The sequence below is a fragment of the Dromiciops gliroides genome, chromosome 3 (genome assembly GCF_019393635.1).
Source record: "Dromiciops gliroides isolate mDroGli1 chromosome 3, mDroGli1.pri, whole genome shotgun sequence".
NCBI classification, from domain to species: Eukaryota; Metazoa; Chordata; class Mammalia; order Microbiotheria; family Microbiotheriidae; genus Dromiciops; species Dromiciops gliroides.
In genome coordinates, this window is record NC_057863.1 from 629,772,742 (window position 1) to 629,788,848 (window position 16,107).

General features: G+C 41.3%; 1 non-coding gene across 1 annotated transcript; it reads right to left on the minus strand.

The window, feature by feature from the left end:
* Window positions 1-2,204: 2,204 nt before the first annotated feature.
* On the minus strand, window positions 2,205-2,311 carry LOC122752096. Its single transcript, XR_006355897.1, has one exon. It is a non-coding gene; the product is annotated as a U6 spliceosomal RNA (small nuclear RNA).
* Window positions 2,312-16,107: the final 13,796 nt, after the last annotated feature.

Here is a 16,107-nt window from a genome sequence, read left to right on the forward strand (position 1 = left end):
AAATCTGGCCAAGAAAACTAAAAATGAGGTCATGAATAGTCAAAAATGACTGAAAAACAACAACCAGAGAGATAACCAAGGAAGCTACATAATGTTAAAAAGAACTGTTGACAATGAAGAAATATCAATATTAAACATATATGTACCAAATGACATCACATCCAAATTCTTAAAGGAAAAGGTAAATGACTTACAGGAGGAAATAAACAGTAAAACTATACTAGTGGGGGACTCTCAGAGCTAAATAAATCTAACCAAAAAATAAATTAAAAAAGAAGTGAAAGAGATGTACCTCAGAGACCTTCAGTTGGCCCTATGCCATTAAATTTTTATCATTGGCTTAGACAAAGGCATAGATGGTACAATTATCAAATTTGCAGATTCCCAAAAGCAGGAAAAGCTAATATATTGGATATGAGGGTCCAAGAATCTTGAAAGGTTAGCATTGGGATGAATCTAATAAGATGAAATTCAACAGGAATAAATGTAGTCTTACATTTAGGTACCCAACCCCCCAGCTCAAAAATACAAGAATAAGGAGGCATGGATAGACAGGAGCTATTCTGAAAAGGATCTGGAGGCTTTAGTGGACTGCAATCTCAATATAAGACAGCAGTGTGATAAGGCAGCCAAAAAAAGCAATCTTGGACAGCATTAACCAGAGCATAGCTTGCATCATCTCACTATCATCTGCTTTTGTCAGACCTTGTTTGGAGTATCATTTTGGGTTTGGGGCCCTATACTTTAAAAAAGATAATAATAAGCTGGAAAGTGAGCAGAGGAAGAAAGCCATAATGGTAAAGGGCCTTGAGTTTATGATACATGAGGAGCGGTTAAAGGAAAGGGGCCTGGAGAAAAGACTTGGGAAACAAGCGAGCTACCTTCAAGTAGTTGAAGGACTGTTCTGCAGAGGAGCAATTAGACATTCTGTCTGGCCCCAGATGGCAGCCCCAGGAGTAACGTGTAGAAGAGATGTCTGTTTGAGCTTAATTTCATGAGAAGTTTCCAAACAACATAGCCGGCCAAAAGGGAAATGTCATGCTTGGAGAGGGGGTGGCTTCCCCCTTTTGGGAGGTTTAGAAACAGAGGACAGACAGCTACTTGTTGGGAACATCATAGTGGAGATTCCTTCATTATATGGGTTGGACTAGCTGTCCAACGATCTCCCTTCTAACTCTCTGTGGCTCTGAAAGGGTGTCTTCTACTCTAATAGGATGGAAACACTGACTTAGATGGCAAATTCTTTAAACAAGGAGACAATATTTTTTACCTTTCTTTGCATTTCTAGCACTTGGCACAGTGCCTAGAGCATAGTAAGTGTTTGCTAAGTGCTTGTTGACTGATCTCCTCCAGTAACTAGCTCTATGTTGCATATACAGCAGGCACTCAATAAATGTTGAATTAAATTAGAAACCTCCTCTTGTCATTTTTGTTCATTGTCTTACAGAGGAAGTTAACCCTAATCTTATATCTGAACTTTTAATAGACTCCTTTCTAAACTCACCCGGAAGAACTGTTCTGAGTGATAACACTTCCCAGGCTGTTATGTGGCTTCAAGTTAAGGGTAAAGGGTAAGGGTAAAGAGCCCCAGAAGGGAACTCTTAGCTACCAGCAGTTTTTTAGGTCCCCCCCCCCCACATCTAGACCTTGCTTTGGTTGTTTATTAAAAGGAGAGCCTCAGTTTGTCTTTCTAGAACCGAGGATCTACCAGTGTTGGACCATTTGGCAGTTTGATGAAGTCTCTGGACACCTTCTCAGAATCATGTTCTTAAACTCTTAAAATACATTGGATTGGGTCAGCTAGGTGGTGCAGTGGATAGAGCACCGGCCCTGGAGTCAGGAGGACCTGAGTTCAAATCCAGCCTCAGACACTTAACACTTACTAGCTGTGTGACCCTGGGCAAGTCACTTAACCCCCATTGCCCTGAAAAAAAACAACATTAAAAAAAAAGTATAATTCCAAATAGTTTTCCAGAATGTTAGAACCAATTCATAGCTTCATTAACAGTGTCAATGAGCCTATCTTTTTTTTTTAAATTTTTTTTTTAAATACGGAACGCTTTGGGGCAGCTAGGTGGCGCAGTGGATAGAGCACTGGCCCTGGAGTCAGGAGTACCTGAGTTCAAATCCAGCCTCAGACACTTAACACTTACTAGCTGTGTGACCCTGGGCAAGTCACTTAACCCCAATTGCCTCACTTAAAAAAAAATATGGAACGCTTCATGAATTTGTGTGTCATCCTTGCACGGGGGACATGCTAATCTTCTCTGTATCATTCCAATTTTAGTATATGTGCTGTCGAAGCGAGCACGAGCCTGTCTTTCTTTAGCTCCTCCAACATTGATGATTCTTATTTTTTTGGCAATTATCTGAGTATAAGGTGAAACCCCAGAGTTGATCCAAGTTGCATTTGCTTTATTTATTAGTGATTTGAAGCAAGATTTCATATGGTTACTAATGGTTTGCAATTTTTTTTTAAGTTCCAAATTCTCTTCCTCCCTCCAGTCCCTCCCTGACCAATTGAGAAGGCAAGCAATATGGTACCCATTATACTTATGAAGTCATACAAAACACAGTTCCATATTAGTCACATGTTTACAATTCATTTGAAAACTGTTTGTTCACATACTGACCACTCACCCATTGCAGAATGGGGAGTACTGTGCTGGAAAATGTTTAGCAACCATTTCTAGGGAAAAAAGTAAGCCTGAAGCACTAAAGTTTAATCTGCACAATCCACCACTTTCTTAAGTTTAGACAATCAACAATGGAATAAATCAAGCCCTGATTTGAAGCATTTGCCAATTTCTGATGTGTCAATGCTTGTGCTTAATATGCCAATGCTTATTTCACAATTGACTCCCACGAGTCAGTAGGAGCTGTCTCCAAAACACCATTATGAATAGCTTTTGGTCTTATGAATTTGTCAGTCAATAAGCATTTTTGCATAGGAATCTGGAATGTAAGATTCATAAATCAAGGTAAACCTGATGTAGTCAAACTGGAGATGGAAAGATTGAACATTGACATCTTGGGTGTCAGGGAGCTTACATGGATGAGAATGAGTGAATTTAATTCATGTAATCATGACATATACTACTGTGGGTAAAACTCCCTTAGCAGAAATGCAACAGCCCTTATAGTCATTAAAAGGGGGAGAAAAGGAGTAGAGGGGGGTAACCTCAAAAATGACTGACAGTGGCAGGACAAAAATCAAGGTAACTGGCGATGGCCAAGCTCTAAGCATTCCATAGTACCTGCTTCGGCCACCTTCATGGCTGCTGGAACAAATTGTTCTCATCTGTTCATTCCACCAGGGGAAATTTTCACATGCTTAGCGTAGGCACCCTTCCCCCCCAATTCACCAATGGGTTTGAGGGTTAGCCTCAACCTGGTTTTGCCTGTTGGCCAAGATGGTTTTACCAGGGTGTGGCCATTGCACATGTTACAGCTTCTTGGAGCCGAAGGTGACAGTTGGGTGAAAGGTGGACACCAAAGGTGGATGAACAACTCTGAAAAGGGCTTGGGAAGCCCTCACACCAGAGATGCTTGTCCTCCCTGAACATCCCATACACCCTAAGTATATACCTCCTGAATACCCCATCCAAAAACTTGGCCTTTAGGCCAATTTCTCTAAAGAATAGGGAAAGGGTGAAGTTTGAGGGTGAGGAGTTTAAACTCACAGGGCACAGTGTAACGATTGGAATAACGCCACCTGCTGGATACTTACTGTAGAGGAGTTCTGCCCATGAAGGGAAGGTCTTTGAGGGCAAGACCAGGAGTCAGGAAGTGACGCGGGCTAGTGGGAGGAGGAAGGAAGAGACTGGCGCTCAGTCTCGGTCTCTTCTTTCCTCTGGACTCTGGCGGAGAAGGGAGCTAGAAATGCGCTCTCCCTTTAATAGCTAGGAATCTAGGCCTTTCTCTCTCTCTTTACCAAATTCTTATTCTCCTTAATAAATGCTTAAAAGTCTAACTCTTGCTAAAGCTTATAATTTATTGGCGACCACTCATTAGATATTTTAGACAGTTTAGCTAGAATTTTAGCCCTTAACAGATGGCTGACCACGAAGAGGAAAGCTAAACTTCAGTCTTCTGATCTTCTGGTTGGGTAAGAAATTTCCCCTCCCTCTCCCTTTAACTGCTAAGTACTGGCGTACTGGCTGTGTTTTCCTTTAAATTTTTTCGAATGGACCTTTTAAACTCCCTAATTACCCTATTTTTGATTTTAGTCTGTTTAACCAGACAAATGGGGGATAAGATCATGTTAATGCTTTGTTTTTGTGGATTTTCTATTTTTCTTTTTATTTTTGTTAAAAGAGCCAGCAACTTACTCACACAAGGAAATATCTCTCCCTCTCCCAACCATGCTTTTTCAGAGAAACCTGAAGAGATTCCCGCAGCTTTTCCCAGTTCTAACACTAATTGTTGCTTTAATTTTGCATGCCTGGAGGCAATGACCCACCCTCTAGAAGCTTTTAATCCCCTAGCACCTGGAGGCAAAGTGGGGGAAGAGGAATCCAGGCCTGAGTTCAAAATCAAGTCTGATTCAAATTGCTCTGGTCCCTCCCCTCCTCTCCAGACCCCACCCTCTACTCCTCCTATGGCCAAGCCCATTGCTTCCCCTGCCTGGGAAGTCCAGAGATCTGATGCGCATGCTCAACTTTCTGTAACTACATTTGCAGCTTCAGGCTCAGTCCTTCCCCAGCCTGGCTGTGCTTCTGAGACAACCTTAGAAAACCCTTTAAATTCCAGATATGCTCGTTTTGTTCATAATTTTGCTAACCTGCTTTTGTCTTTAATTAGTAATCTTATAAAGCATTTGTATGGTGAAAAGACTGACAGACAATATAGAGGGGTTAAAGAAGAAAAAGTTAAGCTGAATAAGAATAATAACAATCAACATAGTTCAAGACTCTGCTTCTTTTGCCATGGAAGTATATATATTTTACAGAAATGTAGAAGTAAGAAGCAAGGTATTGATATGAGTATTGGGGATTTTAGATATCGGAATCAAAAGTGTTCTAAATTCACTCAGATTATTAATAGTATCAGTTCAGAGGTTACATAGGATTTCTATGCTATTACACCTACATTTTGAAATTAATGGTATGGGTTTATTTTCATAGAGATTTTCATGCTTTTGAGATTGTGTTTTATACTTAGTTTTTAAAACAAGGAGAATATTTGTAAAAGCTTTTTATAGTCATGTGATCAAGTTTATATTTTATAATACTCTTATTAATATTAAGTTCATATTCATTTAGATTTCCCTAGTTTGAATTTCATTGTCTTTTATTGTTCCATGTGTATTTTTTTTCTATTTATTCATCTCTAATTTTGAAACATTGCAAGATGGTTTTGATTTTATTATACAATGTTAATTCTAGGAGTATTGTGCTCCCATATTCTGAGTTGTTTGTTTTTGTTATTTTTTCTCAACTGATTATTTGATCAAACTCTTTAAAGCATTTCCCTGGCAAATTGTTTGCCATGGCAAGTGTAAATTGATTCTAGAAGTATTATTTTTGACAAGCATATTCCAAAAAAAAAAAAAAAAAAAGAGGGGAACATTTGTAAAAGTTTTCTTTTCTCAAAAAAAAAAGTTTTCATTGAGATTGTGTTGTGCTTTAACTTGTATTTAAATATGTTCTGATTTTTCACAAAAGTAATTGTATACTAAGTAAAAAAATGGGTATTATTTGAAATTGTTGCATAATTATATATTGTGTTCTGAGTCAAGATGTATTCACATTTTTTGCAATCATTTATTATCCTCAATTTTTAAATCCATATGAGACTTGGATTATGGGAACTTATCATTTAAGACATTAATTGCCTTTATTCTGAGTTATCAGATGCCAGTTGGCCAAGATGCCATCCAATCACAAGAGGAATACATGCAAGAGCAGACACTGAACTGTCACATGAGGGGAGACATGCATGAAGTCAAGGTATGGCCGAGGGAACGGCTTTTGACAAATGTTGAGGTTGGATTCTCTTGGTTTAATATTTTATTTTATTTTTCCCCACAATATTGTACAGATGGCTGGAAGTATTCATCCCACCCATCTCGCTCCTACACCTGGCTTCTATGCTCCCTCCTATATGCCTGATGCCATGGACATCTCAATCCCATGCATCTGATTAAGTCTGACTCAGTTTCCTCCAATATGTTCGGTGGCATGGACATATATTCCATCCACCTATTTTAAGCCTGGCATACTGTATGGGCAGTACATATCGCTCAAGTGTGGGAATGCTCATATCCCATCATTTCTCTGTTCTTTTATGGTAACCCCCATAATTATCTCAGGTGTCATGATAAATACAGTGTTGAATTTGGCCTTGACACCTGTTACCAATTATATTAGATTTTTTAATTTCTCATAATGGCATGAGGATAATTAGGCAGATGATGCAAAAAGTGATGAAACAAAGATAAAAAATTATTTTTAATAATTAATATCGCAGCAATTGTCTTCTCAATTACCCTCCATAAGGGGGGGACTATAGTAATATTATAACTTTAAAGAATGGTTCAATTTTTGTTTTATTATATGTTTCATGTGTAACAACTAAGATTCTGAATTCCCTTAGACATGTTTTTGAGAACTTTCATTGTTTGATTTGATTATTGACAAAGCTATTTTAAAGTTGTGTTAAGCTCAATTTTGTAGGAAATTTTCCTGGCTGATTACCAGCATCCACACATCAACCCCTGAAAAGACTTCCATTCCACAACTACACCTAGAGGACATCTGAGAAAAGACTTTCAGAGACTTTAAATGAACAGTTTTGATTTGTTCTTTTTGTTGGTTTTTTCTCTTTCTGTTATAAAATACACCATCTGTAACATGTATTCTCTGCAGAGGCCCTCCCTTTGCAAGACTAATGTCAAAGCGTCGGTTCATGAGGACAAAAAAAATCGCCCCTCTGGACAAAACTTTCCTCTCTTCCTTTTCTATATTGTTGTTCACATATTATTAGTTAGCAATAGTTATTATATTGTTTTTACTGTTCCGTCAAGGAAACATTTTGTTTCTTGAGGAACAACAGGGGGGACTGTAACGATTGGAATAACGCCACCTGCTGGATACTTACTGTAGAGGAGTTCTGCCCATGAAGGGAAGGTCTTTGAGGGCAAGACCAGGAGTCAGGAAGTGACGCGGGCTAGTGGGAGGAGGAAGGAAGAGACTGGCGCTCAGTCTCGGTCTCTTCTTTCCTCTGGACTCTGGCGGAGAAGGGAGCTAGAAATGCGCTCTCCCTTTAATAGCTAGGAATCTAGGCCTTTCTCTCTCTCTTTACCAAATTCTTATTCTCCTTAATAAATGCTTAAAAGTCTAACTCTTGCTAAAGCTTATAATTTATTGGCGACCACTCATTAGATATTTTAGACAGTTTAGCTAGAATTTTAGCCCTTAACAACAGGAAGGTATTAAACCTATTCCAGTTTGACTACATCTTATATAATAGAAGTAAAATCATGTCCAAAGGGCAAACTATGCATACTCTTTGACCCAGCAATACCACTACTAGGTCTATATCCCAAAGAGATCTTAAAAAAAGGAAAAGGACCTACCTGTACAAAAATATTTATAGCAGCTCTTTTTTGTGGTGGCAAAGATTTGGAAATTAAGGGAATACCCATCAGTTGGGGAATGGCTGAACAAGTTGTAGTATATGAATGTAATGGAATACTATTGCACTTTAAGAAATGGTGAGCAGGAGTATTTCAGAAAAACCTGGACTTACATGAACTGATGCTGAGTGAAATGAGCAGAACTAAGAGAACATTGTATACAGTAACAGCAGCATTGTGTGATGATCAACTATGATAGACTTAGTTCTCAGCAATACAACGATCCAAGACAATGACAAAAGACTCATGATGGAAAATGCTTATCTACATCCAGAGAAAGAACTATGGAGTCTGAATGCTGTTTGAAGCATACTATTTTCACTTTTTTTTTTGTTGTTTTCTCATGTTTTTCCCCCTTTTGTTCTGATTCTTCTTTCACAACATGACTAATGTGGAAATATGTTTAACGTGATCGCACAAGTATAACCTATATCAGAGTGCTTGCTATCTTAGGTGGGGGAGGGAAAAAATTTAGAACTAAACTATTTTTGCATGTGATTGGAAAAATACTATTTACAAAAATAGAAGTCAAATCAGTTTTCAATTTTACAGATTATTAGTAATTCTAGAAAGATCAGTTTTACTTGAACGAAGTTGGAAGTCAGACTGTAGAGAGTTAAGAAGAGTGTGAGAGGAAAAGAAGTGGAAACATTTATTGTAGATAGCCTTCTCAAGGAGTTTCACCACAAAAGGGAAGAGAGATGTGGGATGATAGCTAGTAAAGGGGAATAGATTAAGGGAGGGTTTTGCGGGGTTTTTTTGAGGATGGGTAAGACATGGGCATGTTTGTAGGCAGTAGGGAAGCCGCCAGTAGATAAGGAGATGTTCAAGATGGGTGAGAGAGTGGAAATGATAGATGAAGGGATAGAATGGTAATACTTGTTCATGCAGAGAGGTTGGCCTTAGCAAGGAGAAGGTCTACCTCGTTATATGAAACAGGTAAAGGGGAACCTAGTGTCAGAAGGCATTTATGTGAGATGAGGACCGGGGGTGAATGACCTCAGTTTTCTTCAGTCAAATATGAAACATGGTTCTCAGTCAAAAGGGTGGGGGAAGGGAGCCATGGGAGACTGGAGGAGGGATAAAAAGATTTGCAAAGAGTGGCTGTGGTGAAGGGGATAGTAAGTTAATTAAAGAGGTGCAAAAGGATTGTCTTACAGCAGTGAGTGCCCAGTTGAAGTTATGTAGCATAAATTTGTAGTGGACACAGTCAGCATAGTTTCTTCAGTTTCATTCAGGAATACGGTGGTAGGAAAGAAGGCAGCAGAGGATGAGAGTTATCCAAGGCTGGGGCTCTGCAGGGTAAGAGCCTTGATATGATGAGGGGGTGAGAGACTCAAGAGAAGAAGATAGTTCAGGATGGAACTGAATTGCCAAGGAGTCAAGATAAGGAAGGGAGGAAAAATATAGTTAGTGCAGGGGTGATGGCCTGGAAGAGAACTAAGATATCAAGGGATTAAAGGTCAGTGTAGAGGAAGAGTAGGGTTCGGTAAGGGAAGGCAGAGAAAGAGGTAGAATGATATTATCTGTTGATCATATACAGGAACTTCTGAGTTCATGCATGTGGGAGTGGTATATTTGTGTGTAGTTGAAAGATGAAGCATGGGGGCAGCTAGGTGGCACAGTGGATAGAGCACCGGCCCTGGAGTCAGGAGGACCTGGGTTCAAATCCAGCCTCAGACACTTAACACTTACTAGCTGTGTGACCCTGGGCAAGTCACTTAACCCCCCAATTGCCTCACTAAAAAAAAAAAGAAAGAAAGATGAAGCATATGACAATCTTTGTGTGTGCCTGAGGGAGTGTGGGGAAGTAGATTATGTGAACTAATCAAATTGAGGAACTGGGAGGTCAGGATGTTTGACGGGGTATCAATATGTCTGTTGAAGTCCTCTGTTACCACTGCAAGAGTTGAGGAAGAAAGGACTTAGCTCACTGGGGAAAGAAGTGGAATAGTCTGGAGGTCAGTTGAAATAGCGCCTGAGATTTGGATTTGTATGGTAGATATGGACTGAGTGACCTTAAAGGAAGAAGTTGCTACGTGATGGTGGTAGAGAAAAGGGGAACAGAGTATTCTAACTCTTTCACCTCAACCAGTAAGGAGTGTGGGGGTGGGATGGGTGGAAAAAGTGAAAGTACAGTCGGGGTTGGAAAGGGAGACCAGGGAGGCTATGTCATCAGCAGGGAGCCAGGTCTCAGTAAGAGACAAATGATGGAAGGAATGGGAAAGAAAGAGGTTTAGATGAAACCAAGTTTGCTGCATATGGGGCAGGCATTCCAGAGAGTATGGTGGAGTGATGTTACCTTTAGGTTGGGACGTGGGGAGGAGGATGTTGAGGGGAATGGCAATAAGGTATCAGGTAGTGGGAGATAAACAAGGTTAGTATGGTAACAGTCAAGGATTCAAAATCACTGACATGGGAAGGGTGTGGTGGGGGAGTTGTTAATCCCTGAGGAGTAAATTCAGGTAGGTTTTCATCATTCACAGGGATTTGGCTTCAGGGTAGAATCCTTCCAGGGCCCCAGGCAATTCAGGTGTCAAATATCTCCCAGGTATTGGAGTTTAACTTCTTGATGATTATTTTTTTCTTTCTTATTGTTATCTAATTCTCCCTTTCCTGGTCTCCTTTTTATTAGTCTCCAAGTTAAGTGGTTAATTCAAAATATTTATTCCTTTCCACCCACCAAAATTCTTTTGTTTGAATGTGTTTTCCTGAGATCTACTTCTTTATCTTTTCCCCTAGGTTGTTTCTCTTCCCTTTCTGTTTATTTTGGATTTTGGCTCTTAAGAGTTATGCTTGGGGACAGCTAGGTGATGCAGTGGATAAAGCACCAGCTCTGGATTCAGGAGGACCTGAGTTCAAATTCTACCTCAGACACTTGACACTAACTGTGTGACCCTGGGCAAGTCACTTAACCCTCATTGCCCTGCAACCCCCCCCCCAAAAGGAGTTATGCTTATGTGCAAATTTAGTAATTTCTTTAATAGCTTTGTGTTCAGGGAATTAAAGCTTTTGAATTAGCAAGTCCTTCTTTTTACCAGTTTCTATGATATAGCCTTTGGAGGTCAATGGTCACTATCCCCCCCTCCCCAATTTTTCTTGTTTATCCTTATGCCTAGAGGTGTCTCTTCTTGAGGATATTAATATATTAATGAGGATGGAGCATTTCCTGATTGTCACGAGGAAATAGGTGGTGGTGGTGGGGCGGTCCTTAGGTTTTCCTCTTTAAAGAGTTACACCTTCTCAAATACAATCCAATTAGAATAAAATAGTCTTTTATTTGGGTGCTAGAGAAAGTGGCCAAGAAGGAAGTCAAAGACTTCCCTCCAGGGTAGAAAATGCTTCAGAGACCGTGATTCTCTGAGACTCATTTCTCCTCCCCCAGAAGGGAGGCCAAAGCCTTTATAGAGGACGGATGGGGGGGGGGGGCTTGTCCTTCCTTCTTGAAGAGGACCATGACATCAGGGTGATGACATGACTTGTACTGAATTGGATTTAAGTGAGGGAGGCCTGTGCAGAGTCACCAACCTCACTCTCTCCTCCAGAGCCATCTGGGTCCAATGGCAAGATATAGATCAGGACTCCTGAGGAGATGAGTGCTAGGAGTTGAAGGAATAGTATTACTCTTCCTTCCTCAAGACAGGCGACAATGGAGACTTGACAGGAATAGCTTTTCTCCTATTCTCTGGAAGGAAGAAGTTTGGTATTTGATGGAATGGTGTTTCTCCTCTTTCCAAGGCAGGGAATTCAACAGAATAGTGTTCCACCCGCCCTACCCCACCCCCCTTACCTCTACCTAATTTCTGAAAAACTGTTTTCCAAGTTTCCAGGGGTTCTTGTTAAAGGTAGAGTTCTTCCCCAAGTGTTGTTCAGTCATTTCAGTTGTGTCTGGCTTTTTGTGATCCCATTTGGGATTTTCTGGGGAGAGATCCTGGAGCGGTTTGCCATCTCCTTCTCCAGCTCATTTTACAGATGAGGAAACTGAGGCAAACAGGGTGAAGTTGATGTGAGATGGAATTGATCAGATTGATCATGAATCGTCCCCCAAAAAATCACAAGACTCAGTGACTCAGTTTCTCAAGTTTTATTGCAATACCGTGGGTGACCACAGGGAGAGAACTATGGAGGTGTCTCATGAATAGGGAAAGGAAAGACAGTTATATTTATAGTATGCCTAAATTGATGATCAGTCTCATTATAATAATCTCCACCTTAGGGAAGTACAGGGGAGAGCTTATCCTAATTTGGACTTCCTGGGGTCCTAAACCAACCCAAGGCCAGTACCTTTTTCTGTGGAGGTGTGTTTTGGGGGTTTACATATCATAAGGTGAATCTGGGGACAAATTTGGCCTTTTCTGTGCATGTTACCTCAACTTGCCAAGGTCAGACTGTCTCTATGTATTTCATTCTCAGGCCTAGTTTCTGGATATTAACATTTATCAGTTAGGATTTCTATAGCCTTTCTCTGTCTTTGTTATAGTTGAGGTCTCTAAGACCTGCCTCTTTATGTTTTTATTATGAGTGGTGATTAATGTGGGTAACAAGAACCTAGACCCTGACTTGTATTAATGAAGGCCCAAGTCTTAAAGTAATCCATTTATCCCTTTTGGAGCTGGGGTCTGAATCCCTCTTAGAGCTCAGATTTAAATCAGAGCCTGGGTTTTAAGTTTGTCTGTTAACCCTTTTTTTGCCTCCTACATCAAAGTGATTTGCCCAAGGTCACACAGCTAGTAAGTGTCTGAGGCTGGATTTGAACTCAAGAAAAGGAGTTCACTATGGTGCCCTCTAGCTGCCCCTCATCTCTAGGTAGTTTGGTGATTTTTTGGTTGAATGACTCCTGCACTTCCTCAAGCTACTGCAGCCCCCCTGGACCTCTCCCTTTGTTCCAGAGAACTTGGTATATAATCACATGTTGACTAGTCCCTTTAACCTGCATATATCCTTTGTCTCCCAATAAGATGGAGGACCTTAAGGGCAGAGATCCCATCTTCTATTTCTAAATTCTCTAAAGTTGGGCACTTGCAATCCAGGGGGTGTGCAAGATGATATGGGAAAAAAATATTAGAACTCCTATTTATTTTATCTAAAAAGAAGAGACATACATAGCTGTACTAATATGTAATATGTAGACTGACACCACACCATCCTTTGGTTCATGTCAGAGGGTCCTGTGTCTCTAGGTATCCTGAGAGGAATTCCACAGCGCAAAAAGACTGACAGTGGCTTCCTCACTTGTTCATTCAATTTCAGCATATTGTGATGTAAGATGTGTGCCTGGTTAAGCAGATTTGTGAATTATATGATCAAGTTTGAACTAAACTAAAATGGACAAGCGCCTTGAAGAGATTCCTGCAAAGAAACCTCAGATTGCAGTGTGAGGGTTTGTGTCCTGTTTAGATTTCAGCAAAGTTGGGGGCAGCTAGGTGGCGCAGTAGATAAAGTACTAGCCCTGGATTCAGGAGGACCTGAGTTCAAATCCAGCCTCAGACATTTGACACTAGCTATGTGAGCTGGGTAAGTCATTTAGCCCTCATTACCCCACCAAAAAAAAAAAAAAAAAGATTTCAGCAAAGTTGAAGGTAATGAAAGGCTAGGACAGAGACCAGAAAATATAAGAATGATGATGCCCTTCAGGTACATATGGAGTAGTCTATACCATATAGGAGTCTCAGAAATGAGTAACTCATTTACAAATGAGGCTGCCTCTTTTCCTTCTTTGCCTCCTACCCATTTACGGAGATCAAGAGAAATTGGGGAAATGTACTAAGTATGGATGTTAGAATGAGGTCTCTTGTGGGGAAATTTATCGCTAAACTCAGAAGTATATCAAATAGGAGAGGCCATTTTTTTTCCATTTGTCTGGGAGGTGAAGAACATCAGACCTGAACACCTTTGTTGCTGTTTAGTCATTTTAGTTGTGTCCACTTCTTCATGACCCCATGTGGTGTTCTTGGCAAAGGGACAGGAGTGGTTTGCCTTTTCCCTCAGCTCATTTTACAGATTTTGAGGCAAACAGGGCGAAGTGACTTGCCCAGGGTCACACAGCTACTAAGTGTCTGAGGCCAGATTTGAACTCAGAAAGATGAGTCTTCCTGACTCTAGGCCTGGTACTATATCCACTGTACTGCCTACCTGTCTGTCCCAAGTCCCTAAGAAAACATATCTAGGGAGGTCTCTGCCAATAATGGCTAAGGATCTCTGCCTTTTCAGAGTATAGTAGCACTCTAGATAAAGGAAAATGCTAGCCTTTTGGCTAAAAAAAAGCACAGTAAGGGGCAGCTAGGTGGTGCAGTGGATAGAGCACCGGCCCTGGAGTCAGGAGTACCTGGGTTCAAATCCGGCCTCAGACACTTAACACTTACTAGCTGTGTGACCCAGGGCAAGTCACTTAACCCCAATTGCCTCACTAAAAATAAAAATAAAAAAAAGCACAGTAGCAACTAGCTGAATCTGAAGCTGGAGGTAGTGGAGATACAACTGTAAATCAAAACAACATGCCTAGGGAGTCCTGAAGATTGTCCCAATCAGTAGAGACCCCTGTGAGGAACCAACCCAACTCAGCCACCCCTCTAATTGAAAAACCATGTGCTCTGTGGGGAGCCAACTCAACCTAGAGGCAGAGTAACTCACATTGATCATTGATGCCATACCCTACAATGAACTCTACGAGGACTTGCTGAAGAAAGGACAAAGAAGCCCTGAAGTTCCTGAGCAGTCAGTTGCCCTGAGCACACACAACCCATACACATGTGTCTCTCTGCTGTCATATTTTACATTGGTGCATACTCCCTCTCGTCCTCGACTGGCAGAAGCCTACTACTCCCTCCCTCCCCAACCCCAGCATATACTTTATGTGTGTTTGGGGGCGAGTACACCACAGGTTCTGGCGAATATTGCTTTGTAACTATTGTTTTTTCTATGCCATTTGACTAAATGTCTATGATAAAGGCCGATTGAGTCTACCAAGTGATTGTTATTGGGAAACACACTAGTGGGGGTTCACAAGTTGCAATGTTAGGAGTAGTCACGGACAGGGTCACCCATAGAATGTGAGGGAGCTAAAACCTCTCTGTGAGCCCCAATTCTGATGTGAATTAGACTTGGGGGAGTGACCTAGAAGAGATCTGAAGAGGATCCTAATCATTTGAGCATGAGCTAGTGACAAGAAAATGGCTGATCTAATACCTCTACTCTTGGCATGAGTTCTTTATCGCTCAGATTATAAATTAAAAATAACAACAATTTGATTAGATTTAATAAAAAGTTGGTGAACAAAATTGGAAATGATTTTTTATTTTTAGTGAGGCAATTGAGGTTAAGTGACTTGCCCAGGGTCACACAGCTAGTAAGTGTTAAATGTCTGAGGCCGGATTTGAACCCAGGTACTCCTGACTCCAGGGCCGGTGCTCTATCCACTGTGCCACCTAGCTGCCCCCAAGATTATTTGAAATAGAGGGGTAAAGCCAAGTTGGGAAAGCAGTGAAAAGAAGTATAGGGAGCACCTACCATAGAAAGCCTAGAAAACATACCAGGGGCAGCTAGGGGGCGCAGTGGATAGAGCACTGGCCCTGGAGTCAGGAGGACCTGAGTTCAAATCCAGTCTCAGACACTTAACACTTACTAGCTGTGTGACCCTGGGCAAGTCACTTAACCCCAACTGCCTCATACACACACACACACACACACACACACACACAAAAGAAACATACTAGACTGAATCCTGATGGGGAAATCCAAGGAATTACAGAGTAATTTTTTGAGTCCAGGCCACAGGGTCTGTGGACACTGGAGATAAGGTCTGGCAAGAAGTGTACTTAGGGCTGTGCACCAGAGCAAGATAAGGTACAAGGCCCATACCAGAGCACCAGCTCGCGCAGGTCATAAGAACAGGTGACAAATCACACCTTTGCCACCCCTTGGCATCTAGAGAAGATTGGGAAAGGTATTCTGGGGTAAGGGAAATTAAAAGGCCCTGGGCTGTGGACTGAGAAAGGAACCAGTTCAGCAGTGTGGCTCAGAAATGCACCCCTCCCTCCAGTTGAGCAGAGCGTCACTTCCAGCTTCTAGACCAGTCTAGAGCCTGAAGTTTCCTCAAGGGCAACAATCCCAGACCAAAGGGGGGGGGGTCCCAGTCTTCTCACTAAACCAGTAGAGCCTCCCTGCTGGCTGGCAGGAGCTGAACAAGCATCATTCAACTACTATTGATTAGACCCAAGTCTAGGTCAAGAACTTGCCAAGCTCAGAACAGGGGGGCAGTCATCAGGCTTTGCCCTGGATCGGACCACTCTGGGAGTGTAGCAAGCCTCAGGTCCCCAGTCTCAGCTGTCCCTGAGATCATGGAAGAACATAGCTCTCAATACCCCAAGAAAGTAGCCAGACCTTCCCTCCAGTTGTAAACAAAGCCTGGCCCTAACATCGAGCCTGAAGTCAGAAAGTAGGCTGGACTAATGAGCAAACAAAAAAGAAAA